At 41.7% G+C, this 10413-nt stretch overlaps 2 long non-coding RNA genes across 2 annotated transcripts; one reads left to right on the forward strand and one right to left on the reverse strand.

Moving 5' to 3' along the window:
- Positions 1–689: 689 nt before the first annotated feature.
- Positions 690–1212, reverse strand: LOC122136656. The gene is made up of 3 exons (XR_006154297.1): positions 1166–1212; positions 820–866; positions 690–748 (listed from the first exon to the last, which is right to left on the reverse strand). It is a non-coding gene; the product is annotated as an uncharacterized LOC122136656 (long non-coding RNA).
- Positions 1213–7122: 5910 nt separating this feature from the next.
- Positions 7123–9499, forward strand: LOC122136655. Its single transcript, XR_006154296.1, has 2 exons — positions 7123–7258; positions 9271–9499. It is a non-coding gene; the product is annotated as an uncharacterized LOC122136655 (long non-coding RNA).
- Positions 9500–10413: the final 914 nt, after the last annotated feature.

The following is a 10413-nucleotide window of genomic DNA, read 5'->3' on the forward strand; positions in this document are numbered from 1 at the left end:
TTTTGAAATCAGATTAGTGTGCAAAGCTACCAAAATTTTGTTAATACGTTCAATTAGTATATCTGCAAAATGTTAATGTTAAAGGTACTAAAGTGAGAGTCATTGGTTTCATTCACGTGTGCATTTGCACATCTAACCTATTATTGTTGCCCACAGTGTTGGTATCCGACTGACCAAAGACACTGTTGGTTAACTGCGGAGTTAACAAAGGCCAAATCCAGCATAGTAGGGTTTCAGTGAATTGTATGGTTTCATGTAACGTATGTGTGTGAGTTTTGTGAGTGTCCATAGCACTCGGTAGAGGACAGAATGCCGTCTGACCCATCGCACATACGACTTTCCACTCGTCTATTGAAAGAGCTTCAAAGGACATCTTGTGTCCATGGCATGACTAAGTTGTACCAGACACAAAAAATTTCCAGTTAGATGCATGACAGGACACCAGGACGTTAGTATGATCCAAGCAAACAGGCCCCCCCCCCCGCCGTCTCACTCGTTCCCTTTCCCTCTGAATTATCCTTTAGATTCCAACTGACATCTCCGCCTTTCCACTCGGTCAGCAGCCTCCCAGTACCAGCGTCCAGACAGACTCTCTCTTCACTCAAACTTGAGTAATGCCTTTCCAAATCTCTTCGGGATGATATCGGATATACCTGATACTCTTCCACATATGTCACATTCCGGTTAGCCTTCCGACAGAATGAGGTTTTGTTGGCTGTGACTGGATCCAGTGTGAGATCACAGAAATCTGAGCACAAGAAGAGACAACATTTATAACAACACACATCACTAAATGTGTGTGTGTGTGTGTTGACATACATTTGTGTAGTCCTGCTTTAATCCTGAACTCCCCTCCATGATCCACACTACAAAACACATATAGTGTCAAATCTTGAAACAATCAGAAACGTATACATGCACACACATTTATTTTTGGTATATTGTGTTTTCCATAGACTTTTTTGCATTTCATACATATTAATTAACACATTATTTAGTTTGTTTATTAGTTCAGTTTTCCTTGGGGAAGAGACTGGCTAGTTTCCACACCGGGTAGCTGGTTTTAAAGGTTTTCTTATCCTAGTGGGGACATTTGGAACTCACAATGCAAGTTAAACCTGCATATACATACAGACAGCAGTGTGACTCTTCCTGCTCAACATACTTGAGTTTGTCTATTCCTGTATTTTGGATCCTCCCAGTTTTTCGGAGAGCATCTTGACTCCTGATATCTCCTGGTGTTGTTGTAGTGCTCAGAATCCAGCTCTCTCAGGTGGTGAGGGGTTTGAAGCCAGAGCTGAAAGGACACATAACCACAGCCTTTCTCTGGCACCATACAGCCAGATAACCAAAAACACACAAGCAAACCATTTGGCAATCAGACATCACTTACACACACCGGCCTATGCAGTTTATTCAGTTCCTTTTTCTCAAACTGCATGTTTTTCCTCTACACTTTTCATCTCAAGTTCCTTGCTTAATTATTTAACTTCATTGCATACTGCATATTTTCCATAAACAATTCCAATACTTTTACACCATTAGTGAGATTGCAAAAGCTTATTTTTAAGGTGTATAATGAAGTTTAATCACATGACTGAAACTTGTACCTTAAGTCATGGATGGCATTAAAAATAAATTACTGTTTTCTGTGTTAAAGGGGATGATTTGTTACCCCAAAATTTTGCACCCTCAGCAAGTCAAATATTGGTGAATTTTCTCTTTGTGTAGAACATAATAAATCAGAAAGAACAGTAAATCAGTTCAAAAATCAGCTGCCCAGTTTTGAGAATAAAAAAAGCATATTAAAGAACACTGAGGTCTATGGTAGATATTAATTGTGACATGGTCAGTTCATGTAGTTTTATTGTGGCCATGACATAATATGTGGGATCATATTACAACTCATGGGAATGTGATAATATGTTGTGACCATGAGATATTAATTTCTGGGAACCGTCATATAACTCGTGCGAAACGTGATTATGTTGTGGCCATTAGATTGTTTGTCAGGGAGTTCCCGGGTGTCCATCCCTTTATTGTCAGTAGCCTCAGAGATGCTAGGAACAACATCCATTTCTCGTGGCCATGACTTCTTATGTTGAGGGCACGACATATTTTTCTTGTGGCCATGTGTTTAATGCATAATGGCATAAAACAAACCTGCACCTGACCATAGCAACACACGGGATTATAACAAAAAAGGATAAAAATACATTTTATTAACATGTTAAACATTTAATTTAATATTTTTATATTATTATTATTATTATTATTAGTATTACTACATTAATTAATTATGGCTATATTTTTATATTTATTGTCATATATGCTTATTTCCCCTTTTCATTTGTGTATCACTTAACCTAGTTAAACGTTTTGTGTAATTATGCTAGCATATGCATAGCCTACCATATATATTATGCAAAATGCAAATGCCTGAGACAATTATGCCATTAAAAGTTTTGAGACTTTATATAGGGATTTATTTGATTTACTGCCCATCGTGGGAGATGATCCACAATTTAGCGTGTTGTGTTTTCATTGTGCAAATGGAAACTACGCTGAATGACTAATGTCCTCAATGAAACCCATTTTAGTGTAAGCTGTAGATGGCGGGTATGCGTCGCACACGCAGCAGCGTCTCTCTGTCCCGACAAGACGGTGTTTTCCCGTGTTTTTTGTGTCTTGATCGAGTAGCTCAAGTTCACTGTTTTTGTACGTCTTCATCCGAGGCTACTGTGTCTCGTTAGTGCGCATAACACGAGTTCAGATGAGTTATGCTGCTGGATGCGGGGCAGAAAACTGAAGTTGTAGAGGTAAACATCCGTCGCACCCGCGGAACAGCTGAGGGCCCTCATCCTTGATCCTGGAGGCCTACATTAACACCGACCCTAAAATACTGCATCTCGCCCAAAGAAGAGGTTGGTGCTAACAAGCGGCATGATAGGAAGCAGAAGAGAGGGTAAGCGCGGAGGTATCCGGGCCTAGGCCTTAACAGGTCTACCCACACCCAATCCATCTTTCTCCACCATCGACCTGGCTAAGTACGCTCTTTGGAAATTAAACTGGACTACATCCCAATACAACTATGTTCAAACTCAATAACACAACAGGTCTCTTACAGTCCTTTGTGTTTATGGAAACATGGCTTAGCAACAGCACAGCATTCCGGACTGCCGCTATTCAGCTCGACCACATGCCGTGCTATCCGCGCAGACAGAGCTCTTCTCGTCGCGGGAGAGAGGAAAACCCGCCGGTGGCTGTCTTTGTGTATAATCAATGATTCGTGGGTGCCGTGATGCTGTTGTGACTCCTGCAATCATCGGCTCACAGCTGGCTGTTAGTTTTCTGATTATTAAAGTGCCTGCCATTCCTATTCTGCCGAGGGAATATACTTCCCTACTGCTGGTTTCAGTTTAAATTCCCCCGAGCAAACGCAGGAACGATGCACTAATGAACTTCACCGCACATCGTGAGGCAGCAGACCAGCACACCCTGATGCTCTTTTCTCATCATAGCTGGGAATTTTTTTCCAACAATTGCTGACTTAAAGAGTGTGTTTTCCAAAATACACCAACACAGAATTTTCCACCAAGAGATAAAACCTGTTAGACTTTGTTTTACACACCACACAGAGGAGGAGTTTACAAAGCCCTCCCCCCACCTCAGTGCCTCCGACCACCTCACTCGTCATGCTAAGGCCTGAATACAGATCGCATAAGTTAAAGTCGCCAAACCAGTTCCGGAAACAGATTCACGTGTGGCCGGTAGGCTCGTCAGCGGCTCGTCAAGACCGCTTGAGATACAAATGACTGGAATAAGCATGCTTGCCACTTACAATACACCACTGACTCCAGAGTAACGTCAGAGATTGTCACTGCCTACATTCCACAATTGTATTGAGGATTGTAACAGGCCACCAAAAACCATCACACTGGCCGGGCTAACCAGAAGTCGTGGGAATGGGACAGGGCGAGTCTCCAGACTCATGGCGATGCGGGAAAGCTGCAGTCAGAGATGGAGATGATGTTGGGCCTGAGAACAGCCAGGGCAAACCTATCCGAGTGGCGTCAGACGAGGCAAAGAGACAGTAACTTCAGGAGGATAGACCATCAATTCGTGTGACAGCCGAGACCACGTCTTGGAGGCCTGTGGCAGGGGATCCAGAACATTATGGACTACAAGCCCCCACCACGGACCCGTTACAAGCAAACTCCTCTCCGCTGATCGAGCTTGAACACCTTCTTCGCTTGCTGTGAGGCACAAAACAGCTCCAACTGCACAGAAGACTCCACCTCCGCCTGGATACCAGGTGAGGACGATGACCCCGCTCAACAGCCGTGAGGAGATCTTTCAGCAGGCTTACAATGCACGCAAAGCTCCGGGTTTCATGACAACATTCCTGGGCGCCGTGTACTGAGGAGACTGTGCAGCAGAACTCACTAATGTCTTCACAGCAATTTTTCAACATCTCGCTTAGTCAGGCTGTGTGTTACCACATGTTCAAAACTAACACCATAATGCCAGTCCCGGAGAAAGCCATCTCCATCCTGCTTCAATGACGACCGTCCTGTTGCACTTACTCCCATACTCATGAAGTGGCTTTGAAAGGCTAGTCATGCACCACAATCAGTTCGGGCCCTCCCCCCCTCCCTGGACCAGACAGTTTCAAGCGATCCAACGGCGACAGAGATCCATCTAATACCCTCCACTCCAGCACATCAGTGAAAAAAAAAATCATAGTCAGAATGCTGTCATAGACTTCAGTCAGCATTCAACACAAATCATCCCTCAAAGCTCATTCCCAAACTGGTCGAGTTGGGGATAAACACTTCGCTGTGCACACTGGATGATGGAACGAGTTTAACTGGATGGAAGACCATACAGGCATTATGGGGACGGCAGCGCAAAACATCCAGCACCATCACATGAAACACTGGGGGCCCCCCAAGGATGTGGCTTAGAGCCCCTCCTCTTCACTCTGCTAGACCCAGACCTGCACACCACACACAAATCCAACCATCTTTATTAAGTTTGCGGATGACCGCCTGTGGTGGGTCTCATTAGCAACAAGGATGACCAAACTACAGGGCGATGGTGAGCCGCTGGCCGGGTGTTGGGTGGTGCAGTGAACAACAATCTCTCTCTGAACTTGGAGAAGACAGAGGAGATTGTTGTTGACTTCAGGCGAGAGAGGTGCACACTCAGCGATGTTCCTCTGACCATCAACGTGCGACTGTTGAGGAGAGTGAGCAGCACCAAGTTCCAGGCCGTGAGGCACATCACCGAGGCAACTCTCCGGACGGACAACCCCACAGCACTGGCCAAGAAGAAATTCCCCCAACAACAGCGTCTTACTTCCTCACGCAAACTGGGAGAGCCAGCGCCCCCCCCCATCTGTACACTCTCTACAGAGGCACCCATCGAGAGAATTCTGACTAGCTGCATCCACTGTGTGGTTTATTGCGCCTGCAACGCAGTCCTGCCGGAAGACTCTGCAACGTTGCATAGTGAGCGCAGCTGAGCAAGACTCATTTGGTCTCTTTCTCCTCCTCCAGGTCATCTAGGGAATCTGTCTCACTCGCAAAAGCCCTCTCATCGCGGTTGATCCCACACACCCGTCACACAGCTTCTTCAGTCTGCGCCATCAGGGAGGATGCGGCGTCTCCAGGCCATGCCAGGAAGATTTTGAAGGACAGCCTTCATCCATCAGGCTGCAAGGAAGCTGAAAGCTCTCTGCGAACCCTTGCCCCCCCGTCCCTCTTCTGCCCCAGGCACCACTGAAACTATGAACCCCTCCCCCCAGATCCCACATCCCCAGGTCCTTCCACCCCCCTCCCACTAACATATGATGACATGCACCAGTCACTTTGTGCAGTATTGGTCTGCCTCACACCTCATTCACCATGGAAAAACTGACGTCATTCTCCACCTTATCAGTCAGTTAAATAAACTAACTGCTCGAGCCCTTTTGTCACTTTAAATCAGAGATAACCGTTTTTTTTGCACTTAAAACTTTTTACGCACTGTTTGTCACGGTTTGCCCATATCTGCCCCCATTTTTGTTTTTTTTTGGGGGGGCCCTTTTTGGGGGCGCTGCTTTTTTAACTTATTTTTTCTAGTATTTTACATCCATTATTGTATATTATATCTTATATTTATATTTGATCTAGATTGTAGGCCTCTACTGCTAGTTTAATCTGTATGCACCGCTGGGGTCCGAGAGTAATGCAATTTCGATTCTCTGTATGTATGTACTGTACATGTGGAAGAATTGACAATAAAGCAGACTTGACTTGACTTGACTTGATGGGGACACTATACTGTCAACAAGCACTGTCCTTCGGATGAGACCTTAAATTGAGGTCCTGACTCTCGTTGGTCATTAAAAATCCAAGGATGTCTTTCGAAAAGAGTAGAGGTGTGACCTCCGCATCCTGGCTTAATTCGCCCATTGGCCTCTGACCATCATGGCCTCCTAACAATCCCCATATCTGCTGACTGGCTTCATCACTCTGTCTCCTCTCCACCAATAAGCTGGTGTGTGGTGGGCGTTCTGGCGCAATATGGCTGCCGTTGCATCATCCAGGTGGATGCTGCACACTGGTGGTGGATGAGGAGATACCCCTTGACAATGTAAAGCGCTTTGAGTGCCTAGAAAAGCACTATATAAATGTAAGGAATTATTATTATTATTATTAATGGTCTATTAATTAGAAATATTGTATATGTTACATTTAAACTGCATTCCAGAAAAAAATTCTACTCAGTATAATCAAAGCTTTATTGGCATGTTAATAAACAAAACGTTTAGTAAAGAGATCGAAATGGTTTGTTTGTTATCTTTATTTTATAAATGCACAAAGTTTTGTTGTTATTATATCTGTATACAAAAAAAGTAGACCCTTTACAGATTCGATTGATGCATTGCTCTTATCTGTACGATCAAAACTGAAAGTGTAATTTAAGTTCTTTTCGGGGTTATCAGGAGAAATGTATACGTATACGCGTTAATCGACTCCAGAGGGTTAATTACTTTGCAGATGCTTTTTTCTATTTGCAGTGCGTTGAGCTCTCTAGGCCATCATAATTTTTCCTTATTTCTCTGTGCTTATAGGGCTGCAACAATTTGGTCCATCCCAAATGGAGGCACTGAAACATATACGTTTAAGCATATTGAGGGACGATATGTCAACATTGTTCTACCTGGGATTTTTAAAATTCTCATTTTGTGTGAGGTTGAAGTATATAGCAGGTAAATAAGAAAAAAAAAATATTATGTGATTTAATTTATTCTGTACATGTTAATGTCTGAATAACTCTTACTGCTCCATAAAAAAATACAGATGCCTTAGCAATATCAGCACACAACAAAGCTGGCACACTTTTACACACACACACACACACACACACACACACACACAAACATCTACAATATTTCTTACATTTTAAAATACACTACCAGTCAAAAGGTTTTGTACAGTAAGGATTTTTAGTTTCTCCACTGTTATCTTCTGCTCACCAGCCATGCATTTATGTTGTTCCAATGTCCGCAACCAAAAAACAGTAAACATGTTGAAATATTTGTTTATATTTAAAATGTTTTCTATTTCATTTTAACATGTAAGTTTTTCCCTTTGATTAAGTGATTTTTTAGTCACAAATCCTCCGTCGCGATGATTCCTTCAGAAATATTTTCATAATCTGATGTGCGCTCAAAATTAAATATTTGTAACCTGTAACTGTCTATCACCCGTTTGATCAATTTAAAGATCTTGCTAAAATATATATTATTTATAGGGTACAATGGGTAAAGGCCCACCGTTTAAGATAAAAACGTGCTTTCACTGCAGAACAGAATATACTTTTCTACTGACATAAAAGCTCCAGTATGTGACTTTTGTAATGACCAACAAGAGGGCGCAGTTTCCAACAATAACAAAGGGCGACGCTGAGCCGCTATGAAGGCAGGTTGACGATGGGAGATGGGCGTTTTTTATGCGTTTTCACCATAGCAATGTATCTAATTGGAGAACCGCATCATGAGACGGATGAGGTAATTATTAGTTTTTGTATTACCTGTATCTTGATGATATTATTTTTGTCATCATCACTTAATGAACTGCCACGGAAAGGTGAAAATGTGATACTATATTGTCAGTTTACAATTACAGCTATTTGTTAAAGGATTTGTTGGGGTTAAATGTTGTGCGTGTTAGAGTTTATGGTTAATGCCGTGTTGTTTAACGTGTTCAAACAATGTTCTAAAAGTAAATTTTGAAGATCATTTGCAAGTAATTGACTAAATATATTTTAACAACCACATATCCGATGTATGTAATTGTACTGCCATACATCTCGGTACCACACGTGATAAAATCTTACCTTAGTACAACGGGCGCATATAACTTAGTGTTACTGCACTTCAAGACTCGCCAAAGAGTAGCGTGATCATAACAAAGACAACGAAAACATCACGCGGCGTGAAACATAGACTCACACTTCGCATTTGACCATTGTTGATATTCCGTGTGGTGGGAACATGGTTACACCGGAAAAAAAGGTAGAGATGGCAGGACATTCGCGTCACTGAGAGCCGGAATATTTTTTTCCTGGACAGCAACGTTATTTAAAAGTCGGAATTCTCTGGAAATAAACAACTCTTTGGAGGGACTTTTGAGATAGTGTAAGTACACAACTGGAGGAAATATATCACACTGTGCAATCAATTTTCTGAAATATAATTACAAAAAACATCATACAAGTGGTTTATTTTGTTTAAAAAATATTGTGTGAAAATATCATACAAGTGGTTTATTTTGTTTAAAAATCTTATTAATGCATGAGGTGGGAAGGGGGGCCTTTTCCCCCACACACGGGGTAAAGGGCACACAGCAATGACACAAAAACTTCAACAAAAAAAAAAATTTAAATCCAGAAACAAAATCGTTTTAATAAGTAAAAACAAAAAAATCACTTAAGCAAATCCAACACTTTTTCTGCTTATTTTGAAAAATAAAAGAATTAGTTTTTGTTCAATAAATGTCATTAAATTATGGCAATATAAATATATATATATATATATATGTGTGTTTACTTTGGATCAAATAAATGCACGCTTGATGAGCAGAAGAGACTTCTTTAAAGAAATTAAAAATCTTACTGTTCAAAAACCTTTGATTGGTAGTGTATTTCTTATTTTGTTGGTGAGAAATACTGTTACAAATATTTGGAAACAACAGTTTGACTTTTTGATTTCCTTGTCAGATGAAGTGGGATGAGATGAAGATTAAGCACCACAGTCAACTGAGATCCTGGGAAAAAGACAGAGAAACCAAAAACAAAACAAAATAACTTACAATACTTTTCAGGCTGTGTAAAGTGCATTACACATATCTGTGTTTTGAATAAACTTGTTTTCAGTGTATTGAAAATCCACTTTTTATGCTGAAGAGCTGTTGTTTTTCAGTACTAAATAAAAATGTGAGTGATCTTATTGTAGTGCAGGTCTGTGTTAATAAAGTGTATATGATCAAACCTTATTAAAATAAATAAAATAGAATAGCTTAAAACTAGTGATTCTGATGATTAGTATTTTACACTGAAAAAAACTGACCAAACTGCAGTGGCAAAAAAACCGAATGAGGGTAATATTTGACTTTTTCCTGCATGCTAAAAAACAAGTCCAGAAAATGGTTTTATATGCATAGCAGCTACAGGATACCAAATCTTTACCATTTAACGCAGGGCGTTAAGTTGCAACTCAGGTTCCTGGAGCGGCCACGGCCACAGCCCCAAAGTGCCAAACCTGGTACGCGTAACGAAGGCAGGCGTAATAACAGAAGGCGTCCAAAGATAAAGAAACAACACATGACTCAGCAAATGTTCACCAAGGCAAAACAAAGCACTTAGCAGAAGCCCTGCAGAACATGGGCCCATGACTAGTAATAGCTGGATGTTAATGAGGCGTACAGGGTCGCCTATTATTATTATATAAGCCGCCTTAAAAAACAAAGATTGCGTTTCAAAGCCAACTGAAGCAACATTACATTAGGACAAACAGTGTGTATGTAATGACGGCAAAATGAACGAGTTATAGGCCAGGCAGTTCATGCATATGAATTTAGTGATGTCCAGATCCAATCAGCAAAGCTAGCCAGTTCGTTCAGTTTGAAAGTACGTATACTGTTCAGATAATCTTTTGCAATCAGCTCACACGAATCAGCTGTCGCTGAAGTAATAGTATCTCCGGCACAAGTGGTCCCGCCCCCTAAGAACCCAAGCACGCTCAGAGGAAGACAGCCAGGCACGGAACCGCAAAACTCCATCTGTGACATGAATGGAGCATAAACTAGGTGCGGAGAAATAGCCGCAGAAGGCGGGAAAGCAGCGATCAGTCGCGTCGGAGGC

This window comes from Cyprinus carpio, chromosome B3, assembly GCF_018340385.1.
Source record: "Cyprinus carpio isolate SPL01 chromosome B3, ASM1834038v1, whole genome shotgun sequence".
Lineage (NCBI taxonomy): Eukaryota > Metazoa > Chordata > Actinopteri > Cypriniformes > Cyprinidae > Cyprinus > Cyprinus carpio.